Consider the following 17,609-nt stretch of genomic DNA (forward strand, 5'->3'; position numbering starts at 1 on the left):
AGATACCATTTTTATTCTGCTGAATTTGAAGACCAAAAAAGAATTTGATCTCACCAAACATAGACATTTCAAATTCCTTGTTCATTTGCTATGAAAATTCTTTGCAAATATCATCATTCCCTGTGAAAATAGTATCATCTACAAATATTTTTGCCAAGACAATCTTATTATCATGTCCTTCCTTTATATACAAGCTACTATTATCATTAGTTCTTTAAAAACCAATCTAAATAAGATAGTTATGCAATCTTTCATACCATGCTCTAGGGGCTTGTTTCACACCATACAGTGCCTTTTGTAATTTACAGACCATGTTCTTCTTATCTGGATCAACAAAACCTTTAGGTTGTTCAATGTAAACTTCTTCATCTAGTATACCATTGAGGAATGCTGACTTGACATCCATCTGATAAACTTTGAATCCTTTGTGAGCAGCATATGCAAGTAAGGTTCTGACTCCTTCTAATCTTGCAGCAGGAGCAAAAGTTTCTCCATAGTCTATTCCTTCTTCTTGAGCATATCTTTTGCATACTAGTCTAGCTTTGTTTCTTGATACCTTACCATCTCTAGTCAACTTGTTTCTGAATACCCACTTAGTTCCAATCACATTTTTATCTTTAGGCCTGGGTACAAGAGTCCATGTCTTTCTTTTCTCTATCTCCTCTATCTCTTCATTCATAGCCTCAATCCAACTATCATTTCCCAATGCAAGTAAACAAGTACCTTTGAACTTACTTCTTGTCATGGTTCCTTCAGATTTATCTCCAATGATCTGATCTGTTGAATGATGTCCCTTGACATATTTTGCTAATACAGGTTCCTTTCCTTTTGAATGAATTTCATTGTTATCCTCTTGCACTTCAACTTCAGGTTCTGGCTTGGGTCCTTCAGACTTGGTAGACACTTGCTTGGTAGAATCTGAATGTAACTCGGGTTGCTGTAGCTCGGTTTGAACTTCCTATAACTCGGTTACTGATGACTTAGGAGTAGAAGATTCTTCATTGATTGGTACTATATTAGGTTCAATGAAAACAAACCTTCTATAATCTTTTGGTTCCCTTTTGCTTTCTTCTTCAGTCCTTTCTACAAACTCATCAACTTTCACATGTGCACTTTCTATAACTTTGTAAGTAGACAAGTTCAAACATTTATATGCTTTACTTTTGCAAGAATACCCCAAAAATATTCTTTCATCACTTTTCACATCAAATTTTCCTTTTCTAGATTCTTTGAAAATGTAACATTTACTTCCAAATACTTTTAGATAACTTACATTAGGTTTATAGCCATAGCATAACTCATAGGGATTTTTGAATGAGTCCTTTTTTAGCTATACTCAGTTCAAGGTATGAACTGCAGTGCTAAGAGCTTCCTTCCAGTATTTGATAGCAATGCTCTTTTCAATCATTAAGGTTCTTGCACAATCCATGATAGATCTATTCCTCGTTTCAGCTATTCCATTTTGCTTAGGAGTTCCAAGGGCTGATACCTATCTTTTGATTCCTCTTTCAATGCAAAAGTTATTGAACTCATGTGAAATGAATTCTCCACCTCTGTTTTACCTCAAGCGTTTCAATCTTTTCCCTGTTTCCTTTTCTACTATGGCCAAATACCATTTGAATTTTTCAAATGCTTCTGATTTCTTTCTCAGATACATGACAGTCATCATTCTTGAGTAATCATCAACAAAAAGAATGAAGAACTTTTCTCCAATATAGCTTTCAATTCCAATGGGTCCACATAAATCAGTATGCATAATTTCTAGAACTTCTTCAATCTGATAGTTCTTGCTTTTGAAACTTTTTTTTCCCATTTTTCCAATTTGACAGTTTTTGCATAGACCAACCTCAAGTTTCTTGATGTTAGGAATGCCTCTTACTTTCTTGAATTTAATTATTTTGACCAAGTTGTCAAAATTTACATGACACAACCTTCTATTCCCTAACCAAATTTCTTCAACTTGAGCAATGAAACATGAACATTCACCAAGTTTAAGATAAAATAAGTTACCTTTTGTTTGAGTGCCTGATCCAATCAGTTTTCCTTTACCATCTAGCAATATTGCTTTTCCATGCATGAATTCTACCTTGAATCTATTATTGAGTAGTTGTGCCACACTCAACAAATTGTGCTTTAGTCCATCTACCTAATATGCATTATCACACAAAAGTTCCTTGGTTAGAGAGGTTATTCCTTTTCGTCTTATACAACAAAGTTCATTATTACCAAATATTACACTGCCACCATCATAGTCTTCAAAGTGTTGAAACTTAGTTTTATCACCAGTCATGTGATGAGAACAACCACTATCTATGATCCATGTATCATTTATTCTCATATTGGAAATTAGTGCCATTTCCTCATCATTATCAAACTCATCTTTCACAACAATGTAAACAATTTCATCTTCTTCTTCATCATCAGAATCATTAGAATCTTTAGCTATAAAACATGTTTTCTTACCTTTGTCCTTGAGTGATTTGAAGTCTCTTTTGCCATTGTACTTGTTACCTTTCTTTTCATCCTTATTCTGCTTATTTGGGCACTTGGTAGAAATATGTCCAATTTCTTCACAAGAAAAATAGATCAGAGGAACCTTACCTTTGTATTTTACTTTGCCTCTAGAATATTTCCTTGCTAGCAGAGCTTCAACCACTTCAAGATCACTATCTGAACTCGATTTAGATTCTTCATCACTGTCTGATTGTAGATCCTTCATCTTTTTCCATTTTTCTTTGAGTGAAAGCTTGGCTTCAAATGTTGATTCAATGTTTTTGGTAGCTGGCACATAATTGTCAAAGTTGTCTAGCTCAAATGCAGTCAATCTTCCAACTATAGCTTCTAGATTTATCTTATAATTTGCTTCACATCTTCTTTCTTGAATTATAGAAACTCTGATTGCATAAATGGGTAGTAATGTTCTGAGAACTTTTCTTATAACTGTCTCCTCCTTGATATCTCCTCCAGATGCTTTGATTGCACTAACACATGCTTTGACTCTTTCAATATATTTTGCAATGTTTTCATCCTCTCTCATCCTCATCTGATCAAATTGTCCTCTCAGACTTTCTACTTTGGCTCTTCTTACATTATCATCTCCTCCATAGATTTCTTTTATCTTTTCCCACATTTCAAAGGTAGATTTCTAGTCTTTGATGTCATCAAATTCTTCATAACTCAGATTAGATGTTGTATCTATCATCATAATGTTGTGCGTCTTCTTTTCAGCAATATCATTGACAGATAGTGTACCGGCTAGTTCTCCATATTTTTCATCAAGCTATTTTAGTCCTATATCTCCAATAGAAGCTAGATGAAGTCTCATCAATCCTTGCCATTTTGAGAAGTTGTCCCTATTAAGTCTTGGAATTTCTCTCTTATAAGACATCCTGATCTTTGGCTTAGATCCTTGAAATCTTATCCTGCAAGCACCAAGAGCTCTAATACCAATTGTTGGAATTATAGACGAAGTAACTAAGAAGAGGGTGTGAATCAGTTATCCAAAAATATAATTAATTCCAAAAATCCCTTAGATGTCTATAATGCTTACTTACTTATTGATACTTAGTAAACAGTGCAGGAATACTGTAACTTGGTAGATTAATTAGTTACTGATCATCTAGCAGTCATAGTTATTAATATGCATGCAAAGGTTAAATAAATGAACACAAGAGACACCAGATTTAACGTGGAAACCCAATATGGAAAAAACCACCAAGTACCTAGTCACCAATTTTTTACTTTTTTGAAGTGAGCCCTATTAGGAGCCAACCCTATTAAAGGTTACAATACACATGGTTAGGTGTGACCTTATTAGAGGATTTAATCACCCTGTTAGGAGTGGCCTTTCTCGAATTCTTTCCTACTGTGGCTCTAAAATTTTCATATAGGATGAATTCACTTTGGCCACATTTTTTTCTGTCCATGCTTGTGGAACCATTTTGGATACTTTTGCAATTGCATCTTTGCACATAGTGCATGATATCTTAGAATGAAAAGCATTATGTATTCTACACCAGTTGGGCAACAACAAATTTTGAATGGATGCATCTTTTTCCTAATTCAACTTCCTGCTTAATGCTTTTTAGGACAAAATTCCTAAAATTCTCAAACATACCTTCATTCAGTGATGGTTTTGAATCATCCATAACATGTACCTTAGTGAAAGTTGGAGTCACAGCAAGACATCCCCCTTGATTGTAACCTTGCAACATTAGAACCTCTCTAGTTTTTGGAACATATGATCCCAAAGTCGTTTCCATGAATAAGATCTCATTATGTTTGCCATACTTAGTGATTAACAATCGGAGCCTTGGAGTGCTCTCTATCCTTATCTAATTGGGAATTCCCTTCCATGGAAGCGACATGTGTGAAAAAGTCTATTGCAATATAACCATTCAATTTTCTTGCCCAATCTCTACTAGGAAGCATGCCATATCCTTCAGGAATATCCACAATAGGTATGTCAATACAACTTTGAACACATGGATTAAAGGCTAATTGCACATGAATATTATTCAACTCTCCCACGACTGGGACCTTAGTTTTATCCAATTGTGTAACCTTAATGTCAGTCTAAAGTGGAATCAATCCCAACTTTCTACATATTTCCAAAGGCATTACATTTCTTGATGCACCAGAGTCAATTAAACAATTATGTAAAATTTTCCCAAAAATTCTAATAGATACTAGGAAAGGTGTAGGTTCCTGCTTCCCTTGATGTAAAACCACTGGCTTCTACACTTTTGAATCAAATGTCTCATTGTTATGTACAAAATTTCTCCCATTTTGTGTTGTCGTAGAACTTTCCACTATAAGAGAATTATCTCTAATCATTTTCAATGGTGGATTTTTTGAGGATATTTGTCCATTTGATGTAACCTTCTAATCATCTTGAGAGTTTTACACCATTCCAATGAAACTTGAACGGTTTTGAGAAAGCTTAGATGAATATGGCGATACATCATCTTCAACATTGGTGTTTTGTGAAAAATTGTATTGTTGGACATTGGATACCCCTCTTGGAAGATGTGATATATTTTGAGAAATAGTCTTCGTGGGGTCATTGAAACTTCCCAACATTGTATCTCTAATTTCTAAAATTTTCATCAATTCATATAGTGGAAGACTCACTTTAATTTTCTTGAATTCCTCTAATACATAAGAACTCAATCTCTTCAATTTCTCTCTAGGAGGACTTCCTTTCTATTTTTGTCTTGGATTTTCACATTGCCTTTGTTCTCCTTGTTGAGTGAAAGATTGAAGATTATTCTTTCCCTTATCACTTTGTGAAGAATTCATCACGGAAGATTGGCCTCTATCGCCTTGAGAGCTCATGAGTTGTTGATATTTAGGTGAGTCTCTAAGAGGCTCAAGATTATTGTTCGCATTCTGATGTGGAGGAGTTGAAAAGTTATTTGAAGGAACTAACAATGTTAATGGATCATGGTTCCTATAATTCCTTTGGTATGTCTTTATGAGAGTATTACCAGATGTTTGTTGAAAAGCTTTCACTTCACTTGTCGCTTCCACCAAGACACTATTGTATAGAGGAGAAAACAAAAATCCATCCTTATGTATTGATTCATTTGGGGATACTGGTGGTGGTTGATTTTCTAGTGGAACTTGATAACATGGCGTCTCTACAGGACCATTTGCTGAAGTCGGTGGGAATTTTTTATTAGCTTGTATTGGCATGTAATCCTGAGAATCAGGAGGAGGAAACTTAAAATCATCAAAAACCAATGGTTGGTCATATCTTGGTGTAGATACTATCTCATATCCCGCAGGAGGAGGATTCTCAGATGTGGTAGTGTTCCTCACTTCTCCCTTAAAAATATCTACTACTCTTTGAAATTCATGACATTGTAATTCAAAATGTTGACTAGTCTCATGTAATCTACACCATCTAGATAGTGCGGCTTCTGCTAAGAAAACTTTATCAGCTGCGCGATTCTTAGATGGAGGGTTGTCCAATGGTGATAGTACACCCCCATTATTTGGATTAGTGTTCCATGATATTCTTTGATGACATTGGTTACTATTATGATATCCTTGATTACCTTCATTGAATCCTTGATTGTGTCCTTGATTACTATCATGATGTGGAGGGGGATTCCCTTGATAACCTCGGTTGCCACCTTGATATGACTGATAATTCCTCTGTGCATTTTGCAACTAATTATTCTGATTTCTACTCTAAGTGACCTCAATGGACATCTTTTTCACTTGTTTAATAAAATCTCTTATCTCATGCTTTTCCTCTTGGGTCCTTGTAGAGTTTGTCATTTTTTGGAGATAAATTGGCTATGTGGGCATTGCTTGTAACATAGGTGCTCTAGAATGCAACGCCAACTGGTTCAAAGGGGCAAGAATTGGATTGATAGTCGAAGCATAATTCAAAGCCCCTTAATTTAATCTATTTGCATTTCCAAAATAGTTGAGTGCTCCATTTTTAGTTGTAGGTGATTGTAAACTAACTTTCTTTGCCTCAACATATACTTGAATCAAACTTGTAGGAGTCGGATGAGTTTTTTGAATGAACATAGATGTGAAATAGTCCAGGGCTGCATAGTAGACAAGTCATGCTGCATCATCTCCTATGCAAAATGGATCATGCAATCTTGAATAACCCTTCTAAAATTGGTTATTGAAGGCACCAATTGGTTCATGTTCTTGTCTCCCTATCTCGATAAACTGCCTGTACAATTCTGCAGGGGTGATAGGAAATCTAAACTTCTCAAGGAATGCATCCTTCAATTGTTGCCAAGTCTATATTGAATTTGAAGGTAGGTTGATATACTAGTAAAATTATTCTTCACCTAATGAATAAGAGAATACTCTACATATGCAACATCCTCATCTTGCATATTTCTATTCTGGAGGGCATCCTCAAAAATCTTAATATGCTCATCCGTAGTGTGGTTCACATCATTCACAAAGAATATAGAACAAAAGTGTTTAGGTTTCTTTGGCATATTGTTGTATGCGGAAAACGTTGCGAGGGTTGATGCATTCTATAGATGCCATTGTTGGGCCATTGCTGGAAGTTGTTGTTGGAAAATTGCAAGTGAAACAACTTGTATAGGTATTTTCACAAATAACTGTTGAATTTGTATAGCTCCTGCTAAAACTGCTCCATGGCTTGATTGTTGTGCTTGATGTTGAGGTGGTGGAGTTTGGAATATCCTTGTGAGATTGACTATACTTGGTGAATTCTGACTTGTATATTCTTCTTTATTTCTTTGCCTAGGCTTTGGATCAAAACTCAACTCTCATAGTTCATGTGCTCCTGGGGTGAATCTCAAGGATCTTCGATGTACCTCAGGCGAGGATGAATTAATGCTCTCTAGTATGTGAAACTACTATAAAATTTTCTAGTCAAGGCCCTCCTTCTAGCACTAGTTTCTTTTGATGTGTGTTTTATGATCCACCAAATACTAGAACAAAATATCAAAATATCTTATCCTCTCTTGAATAAAGTCTCGTGTATGCTAAGATTGCTAGAAGATCATACAATGACTTCAAGGTTCCTTTAATGTCAAGTCTTGACTATGGATAAGATCGATGGTTGATGTGATTTGCTAATGATCAAAAGGGGCCTTATGTGTTTATTCAGATTCATTTCAAGCCATACTAGATGTGGGAGCTATCTCAAGGTTTTGCAATGAAGTACTTTTTTGGAGTTTTCACAAAATATGCAGAAATTTAATAAGATAGTGTTCAGGAATTATATTCTAATCCTAAGGGTAGTGATAACAACAAATAGTACTGTAGTGGAAAAAAATTTCAATTTACCAAATTTTGCTTCGCCAAGTTATACTACAACTACGCATGAATCAGTGCAATCTTCAAGGGTTATGCCAAAGATTTTCATATCACTGCATACACCATCATAAAGAACAATGTATATGAATAATAGAAGTTTAGCATATGCATGAAAGGGGTTCAGGCCAACTTTACACAAGTTAGAATCACTAAAATGTCAAAAGTATGAACCAAAGGAATTCATCAACACATCATCTTATTCTTCATTGTAATCACCACACATTAACTAGGCCAAACTTAATCTAATCAAAGAAATTTAAGAGAACATGCAAGCACTAAGACATATCAAGTATTCACCAAGCTCCAATGAAAACTTTATTACCTTAGTAGCTCATAGAAACAATATCATAAAAATCTCCCCTTACAAATGAGAAATGAGGCCTTTATATAGGTCCTTGATTACAAAAAGTGGCCCAGATGATCACAATAACTGATAGCCAAGATCATGCTGCATCAGCCCTAATCAGGGTTACGGCAAAGGAAAGGAATCTACATTAATGTAGCAAGGAATCCACTACTAAAGTGGGTAATAAATGCCCACTATGCATGCTCATTTAGGAAGGATTGGGGTGTAATAAATGAGCCCTAAGAATGCCCACTATGCATTAAATGCATTTATCTTTGATTTCCTCCCCTGAAGGAGCAAAATCAATCTAACACTGTTTCCAACTCCTCTATACTAATGCTTGGTGCAGATTCCTACTTGAATTCTAGAACTACAATTGCTCTTTCTGCTTTTCCTAAGCTTTCATCCCAATCAGGTACTAAGTCCTTAGTAGTGTGTATTATATTCGAGAAGATGGAGAAATTCTCAAAATCATCTCTTTCGTAGACATTTAGTTGAAAGAATTCCTCTAAGTTGACTTTTAGATTATCAGTTGTCATTTATTCTTCCACCAATCTCTATGATAACAACAATGCAACTGTGTTGGATATTCATTGCTTGATGTTTTCAACAATCTTCTTCCATCGAGTGGATTCTTTGGTGAAGCTCTCAAACATTTCCTTAGCTATGATCACTGCGCTATACCATCGAATAAAATCATAGACATCTCCCTCACTGATAACTTTACCATCAATCAATTCTTGCTTTGGGGTCTCCATCAAATTCTGAATGTCAGCAATCACCTCTTCTTGGTAAATATGTGAATCCACCCATGATTCCTCCATGCACTAGATCCTAGAGAGTGTAGCTAATGCCTTATTCTACACTTACACTAGTTCTTTTGCATGTTTGAAGGCTACTTCCTGGATTCCTTCAACCCAAACCTTTGCACCTTGAGTAATCTACTTGATTCTATCAATATCACCTACAACTTCAATGAAAACACCTTTTGGAGGGACAAATGATGGACCTTCCTCTCTTACTGGATAAGGCAAGTTATTGATTTACTAACATAAGGCCCTAATTTCTCTTTTCTATTTTTCATACACTTCTTCCACTTTCTTTAGCCTATCCTTCAAAGCTTGTGTAGAGTCATCAAATTCTTCTAATATTTTCTCTTAGTAGGCCCGACCAAGATTTATTTCTGTAACATGATATTCGTCTAGAGCAATCTAATTTTTTCCTTTGTCAACTGTGGTAGTCACAATCTACAAGATTCTAGATCCTGATTCTCCTCTAATGAATTTAGTATATCTTCTTCCTTTCCCTTGTACTTTCAGTCAGTTTGATCGGTCCAAAATTTCCTATAATTCAATTGTCAGATCAACCTCCTTTTGTTGATGCAATTGAATTCATTGCCTCAAACAATCTAGAATGGATATACTTTGGTCTCCCAGAATCATCAATTGTTCTTTCCTTTGGACTACTCGAATGTCAATCTCCTCTTCACCTCCTAAACTATTCACTATAACCTTAGGAACTATGGCTTCAATATTTGGAGGATGTATTGCTTCTGCTAGATTTTCTTCCTCTAGTGGACCATCTTCATCATTAATCATTTCCTACTCTAAGATTATAGCAAGACTTTCCTCTGTAGCGATATCTTGATCTCTACCTCTTTCTTCCATGGAATTTTCATAAGTATTTATGCTTAGTCTATCGTGAATTGGCCTATCCAAATTTTCTTCTCACTCAAATCTCCTTATACTTGTCCCTGTATCCTACCTTTCAAATGTTTCTATCTCTTGAACACTTGGAGTGTGACTTGGAGAAGAGGGAGCATTTCCATGTTTCCAATTCTTATTTTGAGGTTCCTAGATGACTTCCTCAATCCTAGGATGCTTTTCTCGAGGTACCTCTTTCACTTTCTTAGTTCCTACATCCTCGTATGGAGTTCCTCTTTCCTCAACAGTCCCCTCAGATATTTGTCCTAATCTTTCATCCCTAAGTGGTCTATGACCAAGAAACCTATATGTGAATCCATTAGCTAGTGAAACTAATTTTTCAAGCTTACGCTCAATCCACCACTTTGGAAACTCTACGACTAGCTTTGAAAGAGCTTCTAGATTTGTAATTTCTTTCCTCTTACAATCATATGGTTGAGCCATCATTTCTGGATTGAATCCCTTCCAGACCAAATTTGGGTCCTCCTCCATTTGATTAGGAACCTTGAATATGTTGCATGTTCTAATAATGTTCAACGGTAGTCCTGAATGCATCTTCTTTCCAATCTTATTCTCATCTGCCACATTTGCCCAAAAATCTTCAAGGTGAACCTTGTGTTGGTACTTTGATCCTCCTATTGATGAGATCTTGTTGTAAGGATCAAAATCATTCCTCTTTGGATATAGTAGAAGACCAAAGAAGTGGAGCTCATTTGATGATCTTTCTGCAGCTTTTAGACATGGGCATACCTCAGTTTTCCCTTCTCCTATGTAAATTGGAAACTACAATCCCAGCTTCTTCTTCCCTTTGTAAATCTTATCATAGGTTGTAATTTGTCGAGTAAGCTCTAACAAGACCATCTTGTCCATTGGGTACCTATGAAGTTTGTATGGCTCCATGGAGAAACCATGAACAATGATGTATGAGAAGGTGGGAAACTAAATGAACAAGGTGCCATATTCTTCAACCAACTTCATTGCACCCACTGACATTCTTATATGTAGCCTCTTTTGTAGTGTTCTTACTATACACATGGTAAATATATCATTGACCCTCTTGTAATCATCCTTGAATATCAATGCAACTACGGGTAACATTCATGGACATTGAGGTGTTGGGTTCCGCTTCTAATTGGTCCTTTGCATCATAGTCTAACATAATTTGTCCTTCATGCTAGCATGTAGATGACATATGAACTCATGTAAAATTTCCTTGTATGCTCTAGATTCATCAACTATTCATTCAGATTATCACTTATGAGCCCACCCCAATCTATTATGTCGCCTTCCTCCATCACCTACTCAACAAAATACCACATGCAAGATTCAAATCTATAAGAATAAGGCATGCCAAGTATGTGACTTAACATCATGACCATGTCACTATATTCCCTCTGCAAGTCTAACCATACTATTTCCTTAGGAATCTTGAAATGATGCAATCTATTCTTTTTCAACCATCTTTTGTTGATTATATCTTCATAGAAATGGACTCTAGATGTGTAGATTTCCAGTGCTTGCTCCTGTGTTTTTGTGACCATTCTTGGGTGAGAAGGAATCTCAAATGTTTCAAAAATGGATGTTAGAGAAAAATCTGCTAAAATATTTCATTCAAAATCCCTAATGGTTTTATCCCTAGGACTATAGTGTTTGGTACATTCCACAATTAACCCTAGATGCTGAAAAGAAGGAGGGAAACTAGCCACAGCAACAATTCCACTTCTCACAAGTCTTGTGGCTAGGTGTCTTGGGTGATGGTCATTGTATCCAAGCATTCTCTGGTTAAAATCTTTCAAATCAAGGCCACCAAGGCTTGTATCTCCGATTTCTACCCACTTTGACACAATTTTGGATTCAGGATAGAATCCTCTCCTTTCATTCTTTATCAGATGTCCACGCATTTCTCCTGTTCCCCTAGGTTATGTCATTCTCATTTCCTACAAAATAGAAAACATCCACACATAAGACTATGCAAAAAATAGATACAACCTGTCCATAAGACAATGATTCTAGATTTTTCCCAAAACTTCCATACTCCTTTCGAGATTCACTTTTCAATGTTTCAGTAAGAAATATGCAATTTCCCACAACTCACTGCAAAAAAATTCCTTTCTGATAGGATTCAAAATCCTTTGTTACAAATTTCTAGAAAACTCCTCAATGATTTCAAAAATTGCTTCACAAATCTTCTTTCTGACCTCCTTGAATTTCACTCCTATTCTCAATTTGCTCTTCAAATTTCTATGTGAGAAGGAATGAATGAGAGGGTTTCTTATATAAATCATCCCCCAAAAGGATGCCTTTAAAGCTGTAGGCTAAAATTAGGTAGTTTCTTTACTTAGCCATCAAGGTTTCCATCTTTTGTGCCACTTGTCGCTTTTTGCTGTTTGTTTCAAAAAGCTACCATTATTGATTCTTTTAGCTTCAAGATGAAGCTAAGTATTCCTCTATCCCATTTTGATTTTTATTTTTTTTATTAATTAAATATCAATTAGAATCAATATTTAATTAATTTCCATATTTTAATGAAAAATCAAATTTCTTTCCAACTTTTCTTCAATATTTATTTTTTAGATTATTGTTTAAAAAGCCAAATTAAATATCAGTAAAACTGATATTTAATTTTTTATGTAAAAAAAAAAGTCTTTGAAAGAAAATCGTTTTTATAAAAAAAAATTCCTGGATCCAACTTTTCCATTCATGAAGAATTTTCAATTCTTTTGCTCTCTTTTTTTCGATCAATTTTCTCTTCAAATTTGGTATTTTTCTCAAATTTCCCAATTTTTTATACTTTTGAGATTTTTTGTGAAATTTCATATTTTCATCTTCAAGAATTTTGAATTGCCACGAGATTTTGGATTCCAAAATTCTTTTTCCTTCCCTTTGAAATTTTTTTTGGGATGTCTTGTATTTTCATACTTCCCATATTTAACGATTTTTCACATTTTTCAATTTTTGAATTTTTGGAAACTTGAGTGATTTTTTATTATTTATTTGAAATTTAAAATTATTTCAAGTTTTCCAAATTTCAATGATTTTTTTCTTGCCCTTTAGATTTGAGTTTGTCATAGATTCCACTCCAAAAAAAATTTTAAAAAAAAAGATAAAAAAAGTGGAGAGCAGAATCTTCCAAACTCATATGGATTTTATCCATGTTTTAATAAATAAATAAATAATTCCCATTATGTGAAAAGTGCACTCAACAAAAGGTGTGCGTTGTAGTTTAAAAGCGGTCATGGATTGAATTTCCAGGAGAAACTTCCCACAACCAACTCAATTATGCACTCGACAATTTGCGGAAGCGGGTTTTTTCGGAATGAAGGAATTATGCACTCCACGGAGCGGGGTTTTTTCTCGGAATGAAGGATTTTGTCCTTCTCAAAACATTCCCCGCCGTCACATAAAAATATTCCAAGCTATGCAGAAAGCGCATTTTTTAGGCGGTCAGGGATTTTGGATTTGACCATTTCCTGGGTGAGGTTGACTTGCGCTCCAGAATTTGTGTGAATCATTCCATGGCCGAAAAAAGCAAATCCAGAGCTGACTTAGTTTGAAAGCGGAGGTCCCAGACATGGGCGATGGTGCCTCCTGGTCACAACACATATAATTTCTTATCGTGTTTCTATAGCACAATGATTACCATCTAATTGAAATAAGGACGAATTACTCTACTAGTCAAAGACATTATATGCCCCAGTTGTTCTATTAAGTCAAGAGAGTACATGCTATAGAGAGTATATGCTATTGTTAATGAAATGATAAAAGAATAAGAGATAATGAATGAATTATTAAAAGTTTCAAATATATTTAAATTTTTTTACTATAATAAAGATTAAACTTGGAAAAATAATTAAAATTAAAGTACTGAAAACATGTAAAGTACACTAAATATTCCAACAAATCTCTAGTACAAAAATGAATATTCCAACAAATTTCAAGTAGAAAAAAGAATGTAATCCATAGTGCTATAATCATAACATAATATTCCAATAAATCTCAAGTAGAAAAATGAATATTCCAACAAATCTCAAGTAGAAAAATGAATATAACCCATAGTGCTATAATCATATTGTACATAATATTCCAACAAACCTAAAGTGAAAAAGTGAATATTCCAACAAACCTCAAGTAGAAAAATGAATTTAATCCATAGCACTAAAATCATATTGTACATAATATTCCAACAAACTTATAGTAAAAAAATGAATATTCCAACAAACCTCAAGTAGAAAAATGAATGTAATCCATAGCGTTATAATCATATTGTACATAATTTGCAGAAATCTTTTGCAGTTCTTGTCAACCGTTGTACTTTGTGGAATGATTGATTGCCCTTGAGAATCATTGGTTTTTCTTGAGGAATTGAGAATTAGGGATAGCAATGAGACCCAATCTCCTAATGAGTGATGGATTCTGAAAACAAGGCTAGCTGCTGCATCCTCAGAAGGAACATTAAATACATGAACTTCCCACAAAGGTCTGCATGGATTCATAGGTGGAGCAGTCACCAAAGAGCTTGCATATTCATTCACAATGTTGTGATTTTCGAGAAGCGAGGGGCTCAGACTAGGAACAATCACATGATCATCTATCACTATCTCCTTCAAACACCACTTCAGATTGTTGTGCTTGTCTTTTACCTGCAATCATTTTAAAATACTTTTATGTACACCTAAACAGTTTTAATGATTGAGACAATACGAATTTTTTTAAAAATTGTTACATAGAATAGTATTTCAATTACACAAGAGAACCAAGTCTTAATTGGTTTGGGAGTCTCAATTATAAGATGAAAAACTCTATATTAGTTTGTGACATAGATTAATATTTTTGATTATATATATTTAGTGTTTTACTTTTTAGTATGTTGGTTATCTTTTTTGGATTCGATTGTGTCATAATTTTTTAGTATCAACCTTTCAAATCATGACCTATCATCAGAATGCAATGAAAGTTTTTCTTTCTTCCTCTCTTGCATTGCATCTTCATGATGGATCACCAAGAAAATTATCACACAATTGAATCTAATTAAAAAGATAAACATATATATAAATTGTAGAAATCTGATAGCTTTATTTTTTTTAGTATGATTTTAATATGGTCCAGTACTGAGATGAGACTGATATTCTAAAAAGATATAACTTTTCATCTCTAGGAGCATTAGAATGCAATGTATACTAAATGTAACATTCATTCTCATAACAGATAGATTTTTGAAATATGAACTAACAAGTATGACTCCAAAATTAAAGAATTAAATAATAATAAAAATATTACAAATTAACTTAATGAAGACAACCCTTTTAATTTATTAAAAAACATTGAGCTTACGATCGTTCTAATAGAAAATATGGAGAAGCTTCTAAAAACAACTGTATTACCGAGAAGTTTGCATTATAAATTAAAAAAAGAAAAGGAGGAAAGTAGTATTTTGCATTATAAATAAAAGAGAAAAGGAAGAGAATAGTAACCACAATACTAGAGAATCTTTGGTGCTCTGCTACATGATTTTGCAGTGACAATTTCAAGCAAGTGATGTCGATTTGTCTTTTTGAATCCCACAATGGTCAAGATGCAACTATCTAATAATGTATTTGAGGCGATGCATGCCACTGGACTCAACGGTTCTTCATGTTTGCAAATGTTAACCGTGTGATTTACATCATCTGCTTTCTTCACTACGATCTCCCTAAGATGTATCTTGGTCTCTTCCAAACCATTACCAAGATCATGGCTATTTTCCTTTCAAATAAGTTTGCCTTCTACCTGTGAATTTCTGATGACCGTCTTCATTTTTTTTTCTCTGCAGATGCTTGAATGCTAAGGCAATCTAAAAATATGAAAGAAATTATCTTGGTTAAGCAGTAGAAGGGATAGAGTATTAGATTATATTTTAATAATTGTTATATGTCTATTTAATATATAAAATTTTAATATTAGCTTACTTGTATTAAAATTGTTAGTACTTTCTTAACATATTATACAATAGTATTGTTATGCACACTAGTCTGTTATCCAGCAGAAAGAGCTCCCATAATGATCTCATTCAATGTCTGCCACCAAGATGATTTGTTAGACATGTGGAAAACTATATGTTTTTGCTACAAGATGATTATCGGTGAATTGAATCAACAAACAATCCAGCTTTAAAACGAATTCACCAAAAATAGTAGTTAGAAAAATTATACGCCCTTCAATGCCTTTCTAACCAAACAGATATCATTCATGCTAAGTCACGTGACATATAAGAGGCTTTCTTTACTCACAAAAATTCTAACGAATGTTCCGTGATAATTCTAAAAACGATGGTGTGCAATTAGAGAAAAATCATAGTACTTTTATTGTAAAACTAGTAACGAATCCTCTTTCTAGTGAGTGCAAAGGTACTAAAATGAATTAGAACTAAGAGCTTCATGCATTTAGTCATCATAATGACATGAATTAAAAGTTCATTTATGGTTCCAGACATATTACATTGGTGGTATATATTCATAGAATCGAGGAAATCTACATTATGTTCACAACCATTAGTATCTATAATTCAAAATCAAGTTATTTATTTATTTATTTTCTTTTGTTATAGGGGCAGTACCTTTTGTAGTAGTGAAAAAAAAAAGATTATATAGTATGTAGGAGCTATCTCTCTATTTACAAAGCCAATTACAAACAAACTATGCTATCCACTTCAATGAAAGAGATACCCAATCCCTTTACTAATAGAGAGCAGCCTTGTTATTACTTCTGCTGGGAATAGGTTATCATTAGCTTGACAAAAGCCCTCGAACTTAATCCTTAATCATGTCATACTCCTTCATGACGGAAGTCTTAAACAGCTCCTAGGCCTTCTTCATCAGTTTCTTCTTACTTTCGGCTTCCAGACAAAATAGACTCAACATACGTCCAACAAAGAGGTTCGTGTCAATCAAATCCAGGGCAATACTCACCTCCAAATAAATCTATTCTCCAACCATTCTTCGTATCATTCAATTTGCAGTCATCAAATGTTCCAATACTTGGATAATGGGCTGAAAAAGATTGAACACCATCTTCCCATCTTGCACATGACCTCCTGTTCAATAGTCCACACCCAACAAATCGATCATGGTTGCCTTTTCTCGATCATTGGCATGCTTGAAAATTATAGATACTTGTTCCTCTAGCGTATCCACTAATGCCACTTCCTACATACACCTACAACCGATACCCAACACACTTTCCATCTATATGAGGCAAATGGATGAAGATGCTTCTCCTTAAAAATAATTACTATCATGGATTTGGGACTGAAATGTATACAAATACGGTTTGACATAGGATGTAGAAGGCCCACCTAATAATCTTTTACCAAGCCATTCGATCTGACTGATCTCTACTATAAATCCTGAACTCGCGAGAAACTCGACTTGTAGTATGTGAAGTGCCACCTTCTATCATTATCCAATGCCTTTACTCATGAATGACCAAATTTCCTCCAAAAGAATCTCCTTCAAATACAGTGGCATGTGATCGCCATACTCAAATCCCATCACTTCATTACAATCAATCTACAAATTCACCAGTAGGTCTACTGCCCTGTTACCTTCTTGGTAAACATCTGAAGTTGAAATTTTCCCATTGATCTCAAATGTTCCAAAAAAATTAAAATCCAATCTATCGTTCTCCACAATTATAAATCCCTCTTCACTACTCTGTCGATGATGACCTTTGAATCTCCCTCAATGACCAAGTTGAAT

General features: G+C 34.4%; 1 pseudogene; it reads right to left on the reverse strand.

The window, feature by feature from the left end:
* Positions 1 to 17,609, reverse strand: part of LOC149565654 (wax ester synthase/diacylglycerol acyltransferase 5-like) — a 43,688-nt pseudogene that overhangs the window by 21,091 nt on the left and 4,988 nt on the right.

The sequence above is a fragment of the Cupressus sempervirens genome, chromosome 3 (genome assembly GCF_028749045.1).
Source record: "Cupressus sempervirens isolate cs-2001-9-10 chromosome 3, ASM2874904v1, whole genome shotgun sequence".
Lineage (NCBI taxonomy): Eukaryota > Viridiplantae > Streptophyta > Pinopsida > Cupressales > Cupressaceae > Cupressus > Cupressus sempervirens.